This window comes from Microtus ochrogaster, unplaced genomic scaffold (assembly GCF_000317375.1).
Source record: "Microtus ochrogaster isolate Prairie Vole_2 unplaced genomic scaffold, MicOch1.0 UNK29, whole genome shotgun sequence".
Classification (NCBI taxonomy): domain Eukaryota; kingdom Metazoa; phylum Chordata; class Mammalia; order Rodentia; family Cricetidae; genus Microtus; species Microtus ochrogaster.
The window spans coordinates 19,997-37,148 of record NW_004949127.1 but is presented as its reverse complement, the minus strand read 5'-3'; positions in this window follow the sequence as shown (position 1 = coordinate 37,148).

Sequence of the window (17,152 nt, the reverse complement as noted above, 5' to 3'; positions counted from 1 at the left end):
GCGTGTGTGTGTGAGCACATGTGTGTGAACACGTGTGAGTATGTGTGCATGAGAGCGTGTGTGTGTGAGCATGTGTGTGTGTGTGTGAGAGAGAGCGTGTGTGTGAGCATGTGTGTGTGTGAGCATGTGTGTGTGTGAGAGAGAGAGCGCGTGTGTGTGTGAGCATGTGTGTGTGTGTGAGAGAGAGAGCGTGTGTGTGTGAGCGTGTGTGTGTTCACTACCTGTGTATGTCCATGAGCTTTAGCTGGTGCAGATGTGCTCAGCAGCCTCAAATGGCAGCGAAGGGCAAGGAGCCTCCGGGCAGGAGGAAGTCAGTGGCCTAGAATGTCAAGGGCCGAAACCAGGGCTGAACACACCTACTCGCCTTCACCTAACACAAAAGCAGCTCTTAAAAGCTGTTGGGTGAGCTGGGCTCTGTTGCATTCTGGGAGGAGAGGGAGAGAAAGTACCGAGCTCACATTTACTGACTGTTCCGTGTGATAAGGTCTCTCTTGATGCAGTTTATTCTCAAAGCAACTGAAGACAGGACCCCAGCCTCCTACTGCAGATAAAAAAAAAAAAAAAAAAAAAAAAAAAAAAAAAAAAAAAAAAAAAAAAAAAAAAAAAAAAAAAAAAAAAAAACAGGCACAGAAATGTCAAGCCGCTTGGCAGATGTCACACGGACCCGGTAGAACCGGAAACAAGTTCCCAAATTCAAATCCACTGAGCACTGAGAGGAGATTTCAGAAGCCTGGCCTTTGCTAGAGAGTGACAGAGTGACAGGAAGTCACTGGAGATTAGGGCACACTTATAGGCAGAAAGAGAGGCGCCTGCAGGCAGAGTGATGACTAACGGGGCAAGGTTCAGAAAGATAAGGCTGAGCGCTTTGGCAATGAGACCTCTGAGGCAGTGATTTCGGCAGCACCCAGGGGAAAAAGAAAAAGCCAGGCAAAGTGGCCTGTATTAAGAGGAGCCACCGTTATAGCAGAGAGATAGCCATGGCTCAGAGCAGGAAGTGGACAGAAGACCAAGGTTCCAGAAACATCAGGTGTGTCATCAGGACTCTGGATAAATGGAATCAAGGTGTGTGTGTATGTGTGTGTGTTTGTGTGTGTGTGTGTGTGTGTAAGAGAGAGAGAGAGAGAGAGAGAGAGAGAGAGAGAGAGAGAGAGAGAGAGAGAGAGAAACAGAGGTTCTATAAGAGCCCATTCATGGTGATTACAGCAGTGATTGGTCCTGAGATCTGCAGTGGGCATACTGGACCCAGGAGAGGGAAAGGTATATGTAGTTCAAGTCTAAATGCATGACACCCAAGTTCAGCTGTTTCAGTTTGGGCCCAAAGGCAAGAAGAAATCTGAAAGCCAGCTAAGCAGACGAAGCCTTCTTGTTTGCTGGATTGGATAAGACCCACACATATTGGGGCATATCAGTATACTGTCCGCCATATCTGCATTTGGAACATGAATCTTATCAGGACACCCGCAGTCACACCAGAATAATGCCATACCCAGTGTCTGGTCATTGCGGGCACAGTCTATCCACGCAGCAAACCACGGAGGAGAAAAAAGGCAAAGTGTGGCTAGAAGCAATCGGGTTTCGGCCAACAGGAAGTTTGGAGGGCGAGAGGGCTCTGGCAGTGGACTCAGCAGGCCACAAGGCCTCAGACCAACTTCAGCGGAACATCCAAGAGCAGGTAGTCCTGTTCCAACCTCACGGCCCTTATGAGAGTAGGTGCTGGGCTCCAGTTAGTAAATTATTTACAATTTTTATTAGCCAGAAAAGGTGCCTGCTTTCTGGCTGGCATGTAATGACCCTGAGTCTTGCCAACCATGTTTATCACCTTCTATCGGGTACCTGGACACACGTGGTGAGTCCTGCTGAATGCCTGGCCCTGGACCTCTCCACACACAGTATCCCAGGGTGGCTGAGTGACTCTGTGAGCTGTCTGACAGTTGTCTCTCAGAGTGTCATAGCTAGAAGTTTTATTTTTACTTATTTATTTATTTTTAGACAAGGTCTTGTTATACAACCCTGTAACTTGGAACTCTTTACAGACACTAGGCTGAACTGGAACTTGCAGGGGATCCTCGTGTCTTCGCCTTCTGACTCCTGGAGTCACAAGTGTGCACCACACCCAGCTGAAGACAGAGTTAAACCCACCACTTATTAGTCTAAGACCCACAGCTTACCCTTGTGCGGGTACACATGAGCCAGTACTTTTGTCATGGTTTTTCTTAGAGGGCATTTAAAAGATCAAGAGAAATTTTTGTTTGCTTGCTTGTTTTTTTGAGACAGGGTTTCTCTGTGTAATAGCCCTGGTTGGGCTGGAACTCGCTTTTGTAGACCAGTCTGGCCTCGAACTCACAGAAATCTGCCTGCCTCTGCCTCCTGAGTGCTGAGATTAATGGCATGTGCCACTATTGCCTGGCTCTCAAGAGAAATTTTACACAAAGGCTTTGTAAGACTCTTCAAGAAAATGGGCGGGAACCAGAGGCATGGCTTGGTGGATGAAGGCCGTTGTCATACCGTCAGAACATGGTTCAAAAACAGAATCTTGCAGCAGGGAGTGGGGGTGAGGACGGGGGGTGGGGGACTGGAGGTGCTGGAGAGATGGCTCAGCAGTTAAGAGCACTGGCTGCTCTTGCAGAGGTTCTGAGTTCAATTCCCAGCAACCACATGGAAGCTCACAACCATCTCTAAAGAGATCTGATGCCCTTTTCTGGAATGTAGGCATACATGCAGATAGAACACCGTATACACAATAAATAAATAACTCTTTTAAAAAATGGAGTCTCGGGAGGGGAGTTCTGAGATCTTGTGAGAAAACGCCAAGAAAACAAGACATGAGTCTCGTGACCTCAACTTCTCCAAAACACGGAACTGTCTTGGGATGTGTTACCGCGCTCCTCCCAGGTGTAGTGAATAGCAGTGAGCTGCCTTCGTCCGCGTGCCTCTGTAGAAAAACAGGGTTCGGCACACGTGGCTTGTCCTTGTGAACCTCACTCACGCGGTTCTTCTTAACCCTCAGAGTTTAAATTGCCCGACGCTCTAAATAATAAAGGTAACTATTGCGTGAGACTTCAGTCTACCTCGTTTTTAGATCGCTGTTCCCCCAGGAGCACATTGTCAACTAGAGCAGTAAACACCACGCAAGCATGGAGCCCTGAGTTCCATCCCAGGGACCCACACGTAGGTGAGAGGGGAGAGCCGGGCCTGCACAGTCGTCCTCTGATGGCCACACACAAACACCGTAACGTGTGTAAACACGAGGGAAAGGTAAAAACTACATAGTAAAATGTAGATTAATTAAAGCAGGTAGGTTTAAGTTAAAGAGCTAGTGGGACAAGCCTGAGCTAAGGCTGAGGGATAATTACTAAGTCTCTGTGTCTTTTTTGGGGGGGGAGGGGAGCTGGCTGGTAGGGCAGAGAAAGACTTGCTATAACTGATAATTACCTAGAAAAAGTCTGTTCACAATGCCATTAGGTTGACTTAACCATTCCATATAGATTGTAGGCTGGTATAGAATGGCTTTCAGAAGTCAGGCTAGGCTGTGAACATGCCCACCTCTGTTAGCTGTTCCTGAACAGGTTCCTCATCTTCTCTGTTTCTTCAACTAAAATAGAGGAATAATTAAGAAATGGCTGATGGTGCTTCTAACAGGGCCGCTTCTCGGTGCTATCCCATGTATGTGTATGTTTCCAGTTCACAAGTCTGTACTCTGGAAACACCAAGCTGTTACATCATTAGGAAAAGAAAATGCAGGGTGAGTTTGGTTCATCTTAGACAGATAGATGAGAACCCCGGGCCAGGCTCATTTGGGGGCTGGAAGCCCCGTGTCTGGGTTGTTGAGTTGTAAGATCAGCTGCACTTAGGAACATGGTTTAGAACATTGTTCCTAGCAGGCTGGGAATCGGATGGAGGAAGAGATTAGGTAGAGTCAGAACAGTGAGTCTGACCTCACTCACTCAACAGTGACCCTTTGTACTGATGCAGCCGACTTGCAAAGCTGGAACTCTGTCAGCAGAGAGCCGGTTCGGATAAGGAGAGAAGGGAACGCAAGGTGAGCGTGGCTGAGCCAGTACAGAGCCTGCATGAAGACTTCTGCTCTGAGGAGGTGGTGTCCCTCTGGCTCCTGGACATCCCTGTCGCGGGAATCGCAAACAAACCCTCAAGGAACGCTGCAGGACAGGGACGAGGGCTCGGCGGGTAAGGCTCCTGCATTCAGGGGAAGCCGATTTCCCTGGGGCTTGTCTGTAAACTCAGCTGTCCTTTGATGAGGCCGAGGTGGACACTGGAGAACCCTGAGGCTCTCGGGCCAGCTACCCTGGTGTGGACGTCATGGAACAATAACAGGTTCTTATTGTTCCGTGTAAACAAGGTGCAAGCCGAGGACAGACTCACACGGTTGTTCTCTGACCTCCACCTGTACACCTGTGCGCACGCGCACACTGCCCCCTTCTCCCCTCCCCCCCCTCTCTCTCCCTCCCTCTCTCTCCCCTTCCCCCCCCTCTCTCCCTCCCTCTCTCCATCACAATTTCTTTTATAAAGGAGACTTCCAGCGTCAACAAGCGCCACAGAGGAAGAGCGGAGTCTGAGGGGTTGGACAAAGTTTTCATTGAGCTGCTGTTTGCGCTGACTTGAAGTAAGGAACATAGAAGGGTCTTCCAGGCTAAGAGAACAATTCCTTGGGACCAAAAATGAGCATGCATGTCCGGTCCGGCAAAAATAGCAAAGAATGGGAACGTGAGTACAGAAGAGTGGCATAAGGTGTCCTAAAAGGTTAGACGCGAGGGCCAGGGAGATGCTCGATGCGTGAAGGTGTTTGTTTCCAAGACTGATGACCTGAGTTCAATCCCTGAAACTCTCATAGCAGGAGAGAACTGACCCCCGCAAGTTGCTCTCTGAGCTCTACAAGTGAGCAAGTGTGTGTGTGTGTGTGTGTGTGTGTGTGTACACGCGTGTGAACACAGACATCTCTGGAGTCTAGAAGAGGCTGGCAAACCCCCTGGAGTTGGAGCTACAGTGGTTGTGAGCTACCTGACGTGTCTGCAGGGAATGAAGCTCTGGTCTTTTGCAAGAACAGAGGATGCTCAGCCATCCCTCCAGCTCCTGTCAAAGCCATCCTTACTCGGATAAAGTTCACATGAGGCCAGGTCCCAGTTCCCATTATGGTACTAAAGCTTAGAAGGGAAGAGATGCTGGCAGCGTGCTGGGGTAATCCTTGAACTTGGGGAGTGGAGGCCAGAGCAGCGGGAAGTCAAGGCCAACCTTTGACTACAGACAGGGTGCAACGCCAGCCTGGACAATCTGAGACCGTCTCCAAAGGAACAACCGAAGAACAGCAAAAAACAAGAAGAGAAGAGAAAAAACCACTCTCCCCACAATGCTCAGAGCAAGGGCAGTCAGGGGCTCGGGCCAGGAACTTAGAATCATGAGGGCGTGCCCCAGGCTTACGGCATCATTTAGAAGTGATGGGGTGGCTGCCGTGGAGTCTGGAGCACCAAGAGATCAGTGTCCCCGAGCAGCAGACTCCATGAACAGTGACCAGCATCCACTAGAGTCCGGCTGCCCATGTTTCTTGGGAGATGGTAACAGGGCGGGATCCACAGTAAGTCATTTTGGAGCATGCAGCTGAAGCCTTCCTCCATGCCTGATTCACCCTCCTGGTCTTTCTCTGGGGTCTTGGAGCTCCTGAGTCACCTTAAGTAAACCCTTCTTCCACTGACAAGTCAGCCATCTTGTTGTCGGGATTTTATTTATTTATTTATTTATTTATTTATTTATTTATTTATTTAAGTTTTTTTTTTGTGTGTGTGTGGTTTGAAAACAAGCATCTTGACTAATACATCAGGAAAATGAGCCACCATTTCAAAAGCTATGGTTGCTAAGATGGGGATGGTAGCCTGCAGTCTGAGCAGTCAGAAGGCAGAGGCTAGATGAGCATTTGAGGGAGCCTGGGCTGCACAGTGAGTTTTATCTCAAAACTCAAGGCGAGGACCCTCTCAGCCTTGTCTTCTAGCCGTTCCCATGCCTTTGTGTGTCAGTCACCTTTCTATCGGGACCCCAGGGACCACACTGGGCTGGGACTCAGATCAGAGCCTCACTCAGCTCTCATTAGGGCAGTTTCCCCTTGCTGTAGATGGGAACTAACAGAGACATCCAACTGGACCACGTGCAGAGAGTGAGGGACACGGGAGCATGCAGTCCTAACGGGGTGTCTCCATCCACCCTGACCCCCAAGGCTCAGAAGAGGGAAAGCTTGCTAGAGCCAGAGGCAACAGCTGACTCCGTAGAAACAGCGGCCTCTGGACACAGCAGGATAGCTGCACACACGAACTCACAGAGACCGTGGCAGCAGGCAAAGGGCTCGCACGGGTTCAAGTCAGATTGGGAGGGAGAAGTAGACAAGAGCCCCCTTCATCAGCTACCTGCTAGCACAGGAAACACCAGTTTCCTCCAATGGAGTCTCACTGGACATATTAATCTCACTTTGGAGCAGGCCTCATGCCCAGGAGCAGTTGGGCCAACACAAAATAAAAGTCAATGATACTTTTGTAGACTTTTTTTTTTGTCTCATTTTGGTTTATTTAGGGTACTTTTTTTTTGTCATATTGGTCTATTAATTGTTTTGTTTTGTTTTTGAGACAGGGTTTCTCTGTGTAGCTTTGGAGTCTGTTCTAGAACTCGCTCTATATACCAGGGTAGGAGGTGGAGATGATCTGAGAGGGCTCTAGAGTAATCTGGGGAGGCAGAAATACGATCAAAAGATATCGTATGCTATGCAAAAATGTTTTCAATAAAAGAAAATCTTAAAAATCAAACCAAACAGAGCAAACAAAGACATCGTGCTCTAGAGAGGCTGGAAGGCTGGGCGTGGTAGCATACACCTGTAATTCCAACCCTGGCACTGCTGTGGGAGGTCTTCTCTTAGCGGGGGAAGGGAGCTGGATCAGCCAAGAGCCCGTCAGAAGCAAAACACACATTAAAATAAAGAGTGGGCCTCACAGACAGTGTGTCAGAAGGCAGAGTGGGCAAAGGACAGGGGAAAGGCTGGTCAGGCCTCCTGCGGGCTAACAGCCTTGAGAAACAGCTTTGACCTCCTGACCCAGGGCCAGGAGGTGCTACTTAAACCTGGGGACTTAGGAGTGGCCCCCTAGGTGGGGTTCAGCTTCCAGCTCAGACCTCTAAGGAAGGTGCATCGAAAGGAGGGGCGCAGGTGCTCAGAGCTCCCAGAGGTGTAGCTCAGCCAGTGACAGCTTGAAAGAGTTTCTGTTAGCACCTGGGAACCTGGGGTTGGGGGATGTGCAGCTGATCCCGGGACCATTCAAAGGAGCCGAAGCCAGGGCTCTTATATGCTTCTGCGTACACCAGTCCAGGCATGATCCCTTTCCGGGGCTCTTTTCACGGCTGTTTTCTAAGCACTTCGTTATGGAGTGAATGTCTTCCTCCTCCAAGGTCCTATGTTGAAACCCTAATTGCAGTAACGGTGTCTGGGGATGGAGACTCCAGTGCCAACAAGATGCTGAGTGTGGAGCCCCACAGTGAGATTAGGGCGCTTGTATGCTTCTAGGCTTCTGTTTCTCCAGCCATGTGAGGACACAGCAAGGAAGGACTATCTGGGCTTAGGGGTGTAGCTCAGTGACAGAATGCTTGCCTAGTGTGTGTGAGCCTGGGTGCCTGGCACAAACAAACACACACACATGTGTGCACACTCACACTCTTGCACACACACTCATGCACATACACAGAGTTTGTGAATGGCATATATCAGTAATCCTAGCACATATGAGGCCAAGGCAAGAGGATCAGCAGTTCGAGGCTAGCCTCAGCTGCATGAGGCTCTGTCTAATAACAACAAGTGATCAAAGTTATCTCTTTAGTCATCATCTGAAAACCAGAGAAGGGGTCTGAGCAGGTATAGAATCTGCAAGCAATGGAATTCTGATGCCTGGACTCTGGATCAGTAAGTAACAAATGTCTTGGGCTGAAGAAAAAAAAAAGAGACTGAGCAGTTAGAAGCACTCGCTGCTCTTCCAGAGGACCCTAGTTCGATTCCCTGAACCCACATGTGACTGTTCAACACTGCCTGTAACCCTATTCTAGGGTATCTGACTCCTCTAGCCTCCATGGGCACCGGTACTGATGTGCACATACAGAGAAAGACGGACAGACACACATACACATAGTTAAAAAGAAAAGATAAAAATAAAATAAAAGTTATACTCAGAAAAAAACACAATAAAAAAAAGGCATGCATGTCTTGAACTAAGGGGATTGTTCATGGGCAGAGTGTGTGCTTAGCAAGTATAAAGCCATGGATTTGACCCACAGTGCACACAAACAGGAGGGGAAAGGAAGAAAGAGAGAGAGGAGGGGAAGAAGAGGGAAGAAGGGGACGAGAGAAGAAAAGAATGCTGTCACTACTGATAGCCGCCGGGACAAACTGAGGCACAATGCAAAGCATGCTTCATAGGGTTCCTGAAATAGAACACCCATTCAGTCCCTGGCTAACAGATGGCTAAAATGTGCACACCTTGAAAATAATTATAACGCCCGTGACTACGCATGACATTATGACAGGTGTGTTCATTCAGAACTTTATATACGCAGAGCATTCTGCTGTAATAGCGTGTGTATAGATGTGTGCTGATTCTAAGTTCTTTTTTCTTGTTTTACCCCTTGGCTTTTTGAGACATCGTCTCCTGTAGTCCAGGCTGGGCATGAACTTGCTATGTAGCCAAGGACAGCTTCAAACTCCTTCCTGATCCTCCTTCCTGCCTCCATCTCCCGGGTCCTGGAATTAGAAGTGTGCTTCACCATGCCTGGCTAATAATTTATATATTCTGGAGTCAGGATGCCACTACATTGCTCGGATTGGCTACCAACTCATGCCCTTCCTGCTTCTGCCTGCTGCATTGCTGGGATTGTAGGTAATTGTTCCTGCCATCACAATAATTATAACTTTATGGAGAAACCTAATAACAAATTTTGAATAAAGAGTAATTTAGTTACTAGGATTTTTACCAGTGTGAATTTCTTGGTGTATTTGGTTTGGTTTGATCTGGCTTTGAGAGAGGCCTCCAGCTCTTATGTAGCGGAGGTGTGCACCCCTGCTCTAAGCTTATGTGGCACTGGAGATTAAACACAGGGCTGAGTACTGGATGAGCCAGACCTCGGCCAACTGAGCTATGTCCTCAGCTCTTTCTTAAGTATGAGAAATGTACCCTGATAAAACGGAATACTGGCATTAGGGGACACTGAATGAGTTCCTTCAATAATTAATAGCAATATAAAAGTGTAAGCCAAATAAAGCCCTTTCTCCCCAACTTGCTTTTTGGTCATGGCATTTTGTCACAGCCAGAGAAACCTTAGCTAACACAGACTTCTTGCATTTGTGTGGGATTCTGGGGATCCACACTCGGGCCTTCCTGTCTGCTGAGCTTTCTCCCCAGGTAAATGAGCTACTATGATTAGGGTCACAGGACAGCTCCAGCCGAGTAAACTGTTCTTAGGGTCTCTCTTCTCCTCTGTGGGCGTTCCCCAAGACGTCCTCACCAGTGGGATTCAACACTGATTTATTTGACCTAAACCTTCGACTTTCTTTACTTCTTGATGTTTTAGATTGCTCAATAAACGCTAATTTTTGACATTTTGCCCCTTTCTCTTAGGCCACATTGTACTTTTTCTTCTTGCCCACAGTTCCCTCCCAACTATTGTTCTTTGTGGATCTCTTTTTCACAATACTTTGTTTCTACCCCCCGAATATTTGCCTTTTTTCCTTATGAAATGCTCTTTATTCTGCCCTCATGCTGGAACTTTCCTACTACAAGGAGTGATTTGCTGTGTTTATTTTCTTTGGAATCTTCTCTCTTTTATAGACGCAGGTCATTTATCAGCTGGGGATGGAACTCTTCCTGGTTGGGTCAGGGCATGCTGCAAACTGCCCCGTAATTGCAAGTCCTTGTAATAATGCTTTTCTTGGCCAGGACACAAACCACACTCGAGAAGGTCTTCCTGAGTGCTGAAGGTCAATCAACTAGAACTTTCTCAAGCTTTTAGAGGAGTGGATTCTGGAAACAAATCTGCTTCCCCAGGAGCAGCTATCCTCAGGAGGTGAGCATTAGTGATATCCGGGTACTAATCCTGACTCTAGTACCTGGGAGTCATCTTCCCTCCCAAGCCTTCATCTAAGTTTCTTCATCTAAGGCCTAGGTTTACACCTGAATTGCCTTGATTTTATAGGGAAATTTTGTTTTAACATGTTTACTTTACTGAATGTGTTCATGTTTTTGTGTGTGTATGCTCATGATTGTGTGCGCGTGTGCGTGTGCGTGTGTGAGCATGTAAGTCACAGGACAGCTTAAAGGAGTCAGTTTTCTTCATCTGTCTAGGAATGGACCTCAGGGTTGGTAGCAAGCACCTCTACCCAGGGGACCAACTCATTGTCCTCCATCGGGTGAAAATTAAAAATAAAATAATTTGCAAACTGGGCATAGTGCCACACGCTTCTGATCCCAGTGATGGGGAGATGGGGAGGGATGGCTGCTAAGGAGTTGGAGGCCAGCCTGAACTTTATAAGAACTTGTATCAAAACAAAAACAAACCAAAGTAAGAAAGAAAGAATAAAAGAAATAAAGAAACAATTTGGTAGCCTGGAAGCTGCGAAGTACTATATAAACTGAAGCTGTTGCTGGACGAGTTCCTATGGGAGGCCTGTGGCAGAAACAGAACAGTCCGGGTCTCATTCGCTTTGACAGGGCCCGTGCAGTCAAATCAGTGGAGCTACTTTGGTGAAGAGCTGCACATACAGGCATCTTTAAAAAGGCAGAAAGATTCGGGGCGTGGGGGCACACTCCTTGAACCTCAGCACCGGTGGGTCAGAGGGCAGACAGATCTCTGTTGTGAGTTTGAGGCCAGCCTGGTTGATATGGTACTCTCCATGGGCCAGCCTGGGCTACATAGTGAGACCCCCTGTCTTTAAAAAGAAAAACAAAAAGGTGAGAGGGGAGGGCAAATAAATAAAGTCACTCATTCACGGCCATGGTCCCTCTTCAAAGTTCTGAAGTTTCAGAATTAAACTAAAATAACCCAGCTGGCCTTGACCTGGGCCTCCTCCTATTCCACCCGCACTAGTGTCCTCGCCCAGCCAGGGTTAGCAGAGCCTCGGGGTCTGTCAACCCTACACCCTTTCCTACAGTAGCCTTGCTCTAGAGGGTCATACATTTCTTGCCTGCAGAATGGGGCTAGTTAAGTCCGTAGCACCTGTCTCCACAGGGTGTGTGAGGAATGCAGAGAGGTAGCACTCCCTGGAGGAGGGACATGGCAAAGAAGCTAATTTTAGAGCAGAGTACTAAAGGCAAGAAGAGATGTTGCCAGAAGGGAATGGGTACTGAGGAACCCTGCTCTCTGTCCCCCAGACTGGGAACAGCCTGTGCCTTTGACAAAGACATGAATGAGCTTGCTGTGTTCAGCAAGAGGCACAAAGAGATCCTGGCCGGAGAGAGGGCTGCCTGGGTGGGAGGGGCCTGGCAGTGCTAAGCTGAAGGGGAAAGTGGGAGAAGGCCGGAGTTCCAGCATCATGGCCTGTTCTCCCCACAGCTCCCTCCAGCTCACCCCGCAGCTTTGAAGAGGCGTTACTCTTCTGCCACAGTGGAGAGACTGTTAGATACTCTGCAACCCATGCTGTTGGGAGTTGAAGAACTTTCAAGTTACACTTCTATTTTCTCTTTGAGACCGGGTTTCTCTGGGTAGCCCCGACTGTCCTGGAACTCACTCTGTAGACCAGGCTGGTCTCAGATTTACAGAGATCTGCCTGCCTCTGCCTCCGGAGTGCTGGCGTTAAAAGCATGTGCCACCACTGCCCAGATGTCAAGTCATACTTCTTAAAGCCAGGCAGGGCGCTGGTATCTGGAATGCCAGCATTTGGGAGGAAATTGAGGCAGGAAGACCACCAGTGAGTCTGAGACCAACCGGATTTACGGGCTGCAAGGCTTCCGCCGCTCTCAGTACTAACAGCCCACGGTGTTTAGAGCCAGTTTAGATTGGTATTTACAGCCGTCTTTCAATTTTCTAGTACTCTGTGTACTCCTGATGAACTGGCGCCGGCTACTCAGCTTCCCCAGGTCTCAGTTTCCACATTGGCTTTCAAGAGATTTAGATTATATATATAGGCTCCTATGTCTCCAAACCAAGGCTCCTTCCCAGGGTTTCCATCTCAATGGTAAAGCTAGAAACTCACTCATCGCTCTAGCTGCTCCTGGCTAATGTGAACGGAACCCTGCCAATCCTCCCGGAACACACCTTTCTCTCTCACTTCCGCGGCACCATCCATACTGCCCCTCTCCATACCTTGCTTGAACCGGGCAGAGCAACCGCTTATTAAATCTCACATCACACCCTAGCGGAAGGCCCACTTGCTGTGAGCTCCAAAGTCCCTGTCGCACAGCCTGTGCGTCACTGCGGGAGCGTTCTCTAACTTCCATGCCCCGTCCCCACCTGCCATCTGTCTTTGTCCTGTTCCCACCTTTCCTGCGCCCTTTGTTGATTTTCAGTTCCCCTCCCCTGCCTTTTCTTACGTCTGGAACCTTCTTGGCTGAAAGCCCCCTCCTAGGGCGGCCTTGCCTGCCCTCCCTGCCTGGAGTAGCTTCCTACGACACCGTTTTCTAGCACAATGCTCCCTTCTTCAGGGACTGACCACAGCTTCTCATTCGCTCTCTTAGATCAGGCTCTCTAGGGAACAGCCCCGAGACGAGGAGACGTACAAGATGTATTGAGGAAACGCTCTCAAAGGGCAGCTGGCACGGAGCAGGACAGGAACGGGGCGAAGAGCGAGGCTCTGGAGTACCGTCAAGCCTTCACTGCAGCCCACCGCGAAGCCTCGCGCTTGACTCTGCCTGTGACTGTATTCCTATTCCAGTCAGACGGACTCATCCATCAAGGACCTGGCGCAGGGTGGGGTCAGCGCCCGAGAATCTCCAGCTTCCTCCAGCTGCCCAGGAACAGGCTTCTGGAAGGTTCCATGTGAGAAGATGCACTTTACCAGGGCAATGGCCACAGGTAGCAAAGCTAATACCAGTCACGCTTGCTTCTTTATTTTTGTTCAAGTTTTTGAAGTTAAGATTTATTTACACCATATCTCCTTTTCTCTTTTAACCCCTCCCACACCTCCCCTTTCTCCCTCTCAAATTCATGCCCCTTTTTTTGTTATTGTTTTACACACACACACACACACACACACACACACACACACTTTGCTCAATCCATTTAGCGTTGTTTGTATGTGTATAATTTCAGGGTTGGCCAATTGGTATTAGATAGCCCATCAGGGGCTCTTCCCTGGGAAAGACTCTCTCTCCTCTCTGTGCTCCTGAGTTGCCTGTAGTTCTTAGTGCAGGAGTGAGGTCTCATGAAATTCCTCCCTTCTGTGTTATTGGTGTTGTAGTTCTTATTTCGGCCTTGTCTGTTGGTGTTGTATTTATTTTGGTCTTAGTCAGGAAGCCATGTTGTTGAGATATCATGGGTGATTTACTCCTTTAAAAAAAGATTGCTTAATTATTTATCTATGTGTGTGCCTATCTCCATATAATACACATATACACATGTGTGAGGGTGCATACATGTTGGGGCTAGAAAAGGGGGTCAGGTATCTTCATCTGACACTTTCTACCTATCCCCTTGAGTTGGATGTTTCCCTGAACCCAGAGCTCCTGTTCATTGGCTATGCTAGAAGCCAGCAAGCCCCAGCAATCTTCCTGTCTCCCACCCTTGGAGCTGGGGTTACAGGCATTCAAGGGATGTCTGATTTATTATGGGGGAGACAGAATCTGAATTCCAGTTCTCACGGTTTTGCAGCAAACACTCTTAACTGATGAGCCAACTCTCCATCCTGTAATGCTTCTGGATTATATTGTAATGCCCTAACTTAAATCAACACCAGCATAACCCTTTGGGGATACTGTAGCAGCCCCCAAATCATGACATGAAGACTTAGTATTAGTTATGAGTGCTTGACCTTATCTTATGCTTGTCCCGCTAGCTCTTATAACTTAATTTAACCTGCTTCTCTTCATCTACGTTTTGCCTCGGGGCCTTTTACCTTTCATTCTGTAGTACTGCTTTCCTGCTTCCTCCATGTCTGGGTGGCTGGCAGCTGCCTGGCTCGCTGACCCTGGGCATCTCCCTCTCTTCCTCATTCTCGCTGGGGACTAGGCTCCTCCTCCTAGTTATTCTCTCCACCCACCAGCCCCTCCTATGCCCCCTCTGACTAGCTATTTGGTCATTCAGCTTCTTATTAGACCAATCAGGTACGTTAGGCAGGCAAGGCGAAACGACAACACACCCTTATCTAGCTAAACAAACGTTCTATCCTGCAGCAGGAGCTCAGCAACACAGCGCAGGTGTAGGGTGTACAAGGTCCCGTATCAAGATCCAGCACAAAACTAGGAAAGATGCCTCTTGGTCAGCAGATGTGGTGAGCGCCCAGATTCTCGGCCGCTCCGCAGACCCCCTTTGTCTGCGGATTTCTTCAGGGGGGCAGTCCTTCAGTTACAGCCTTTCAGTAAATGAATAAGTGTCAACAAATAAACTGTCTTCCCAAACCTTATGAGAAAAACTTCTCTCCCTTAAGTTTTTTTTGGGGGGGGGGTGGAGGGGTGTTGAGACAGGGTTTCTCTGTGCAGTCCTAACTTCCCTGGAATTTGCTTGGTAGACCAGGCTGGCCTCAAACTCAAAGATCTGCTGGGATTAAAGGCGTTTGCCACCGTGCCTGGCTATTTCCCTAGTGAAACCCTGATTCCTCTAGCTGACTTACACATGCAGACTTCGGAGATCACACAGCTGAGCATGACATGACCCCTTTCCCAATGAGTTTGCAGCAGGTAACGCCTCGGTTGTGGGTTATGTAGGTCATGACGGCAGCTGCTCTGGCTATTTTACAGGCACTTGGAGCCGTCTCTGGCTGATTTTCAGACTTCCAGTGGGCTAGAAGAAAGGAATGCAATTGCTTGGTATCTCTGCTACACATCACGCCTGTCTCCTTTGTTGCCTTAACCTGTGGGGCAGATCCTACTCGGCTCTGCACGTAGGCATGTTGAACATGTCAAATATGTCTCGTCAGACGACAGCGCAGGCTTAGTTTGACCTAAACCTGCCCAGCCTCGCTCCTCCCCCTCCGAGGTTAAAGATATCCTCAGCTGGGACCAGAGAGAGGGCTCAGCAGTTGAGAGCACCATCTGTTCCTTCAGAGGACTGGGATTCGATTTCCAGCACCTACATGGGGCTCACAATGGTCTGTAATTATAGTCTCAGGGGGCCTACCAGGCACACATATGGTACAAAGACATGCATGCAGACAGAACAGCCAACAGATAAAATAAGTAAATAAATATTTTTTACAAGTCACCACCAGTCAAGGTACGTGGAACGTCTGACCATGAGAGTGAAAGGCCACACAACTCTGGAAGATCTCCCCTGATCCCAGAAAGGACGAGAGCATCCCTCCGCGGTGTCTGCCTTCCTGTGCCCCATATTCCTGCACTGCCTCTAAGCATCCCACTCAAATAGAGGTTGAGCATCTGATTCACAAGCAAAGCTTTCCCTTCTCCATCTTTTGGCTACTTAAGCCAGCCTTTCTTCGGCCCCAAGACTGACTGGTTTTTCTGAGGAATTAAGCGTCCAGCCTTGGATTCTGAAACATCGTTTGTTTCAGCTGCTTTTCTATTGCTGTGCCAAGACACCATGACCAAGGCAGCTTACAGCAGAAAGAGTTTATTGGGGATTATACTTCTAGAGGGTGAACCCATGAACATCACGGCAAAAAGGATGGCGTCGGGCAGGCAGGCACAGTGCTGGGACAGTAGCTGAGAGCTCACATCCTGATCTGTGAGCTCAAGGAGGCCATGGCGGTGGGGTTCCAGCTGGGAGTGGCACCGGCTTTTGAAACCTCAAAGCCCGCCCCCAGTGACACACCCCTCCAATAAAGCTGCACCTCCTAGTCCTTTCCAAAGACTCAATAAATGGAGACCAAAAGTATCCAAATCTATGAGACTATGGGGGCCGTTCTCATCCGAATGAGAAGACGGTGTATTTACAGTGGAGGAGGAAACTATTCTTTAGCATAGAAACTCACTATGCAGCCCAGACTGGCCTCAGATTCACAGCCATTCTCTTACCTCAGTCTCCTGAATACGAGGGGTGTCACCTTGATCTCAGAGTCCTCCTGCCTCAGCCCACCAAGTGTTGACATTATGAACCTCACCATGCTTACTTAGCTTCCAAACATACTGTGAGTTCGTCACAGGCGCCTTCAAGAGTGAGAAACAGCGGTGACTCTGTCACCCAGGGAAATGAAAGTGTTGCCTGCTAGAATCATTGATTGTAAAACTGCGCACTGTGGCTGGAGAGATGGCTCTGCGGTTAATGGCACTGGCTGCTCTTCCAGAGGACCTGGGTTCAATTCCCAGCACCCATATGGCAGCTCACAACCTCCAGTTCCAGGATACCCTCACAAGACATTCATGCAGGCAAAACATCAACTCACATAAAAATCAATCAATAAATCTGAGTGTTGAAGTGCACACCTGGAATTCCAGCACGTGAGAGCAAAGGAAGGGGCATTAGAAGTTCAAGGTCATTTTTGTCTACATAGCAGGTTCTAGATCTTGCCTCAAAAACATTTTTTTTAATGCAAAGTAGAGAAATCAACAAAGGATCTACTCAAACACAGGCAAACCAATACATTAGTCACCCTATTGCAAAGAAGAGAGCCAAATGCATTTGGGTGGTACAGACAGTAGCTCTGAAATGAAGGTTACCTTGCAGTAGGTGGAATCTCAACCCTGTGGAAGGCAGGAGAATTGGCTGAGCCCAGCAGTTAGGGCACAGCCTGGGCAGCACAGACGAACCTATCTCTAAACAAATCAAAGCCCAAATGAGCAATGACATCAAACTATCATTAAAAGGATACAATAAAATTTTGCTTTTTTTTTTTTTTTTTGAGAAAGAGTCTTATGGAGCTCAAGCTGGCCTCAAACTTGACTCTGATAACCTTCAACTCTGATGACCTTGAACTTCTTTCTGTTCTCTGAGCATCCACCTTCCAAGTGCTGGGCTTACAGATGGGCTTATGTTGACCCACGGTTGTCTTTTTATTCTTTTCCTTTCCTTTCTTTCTTAT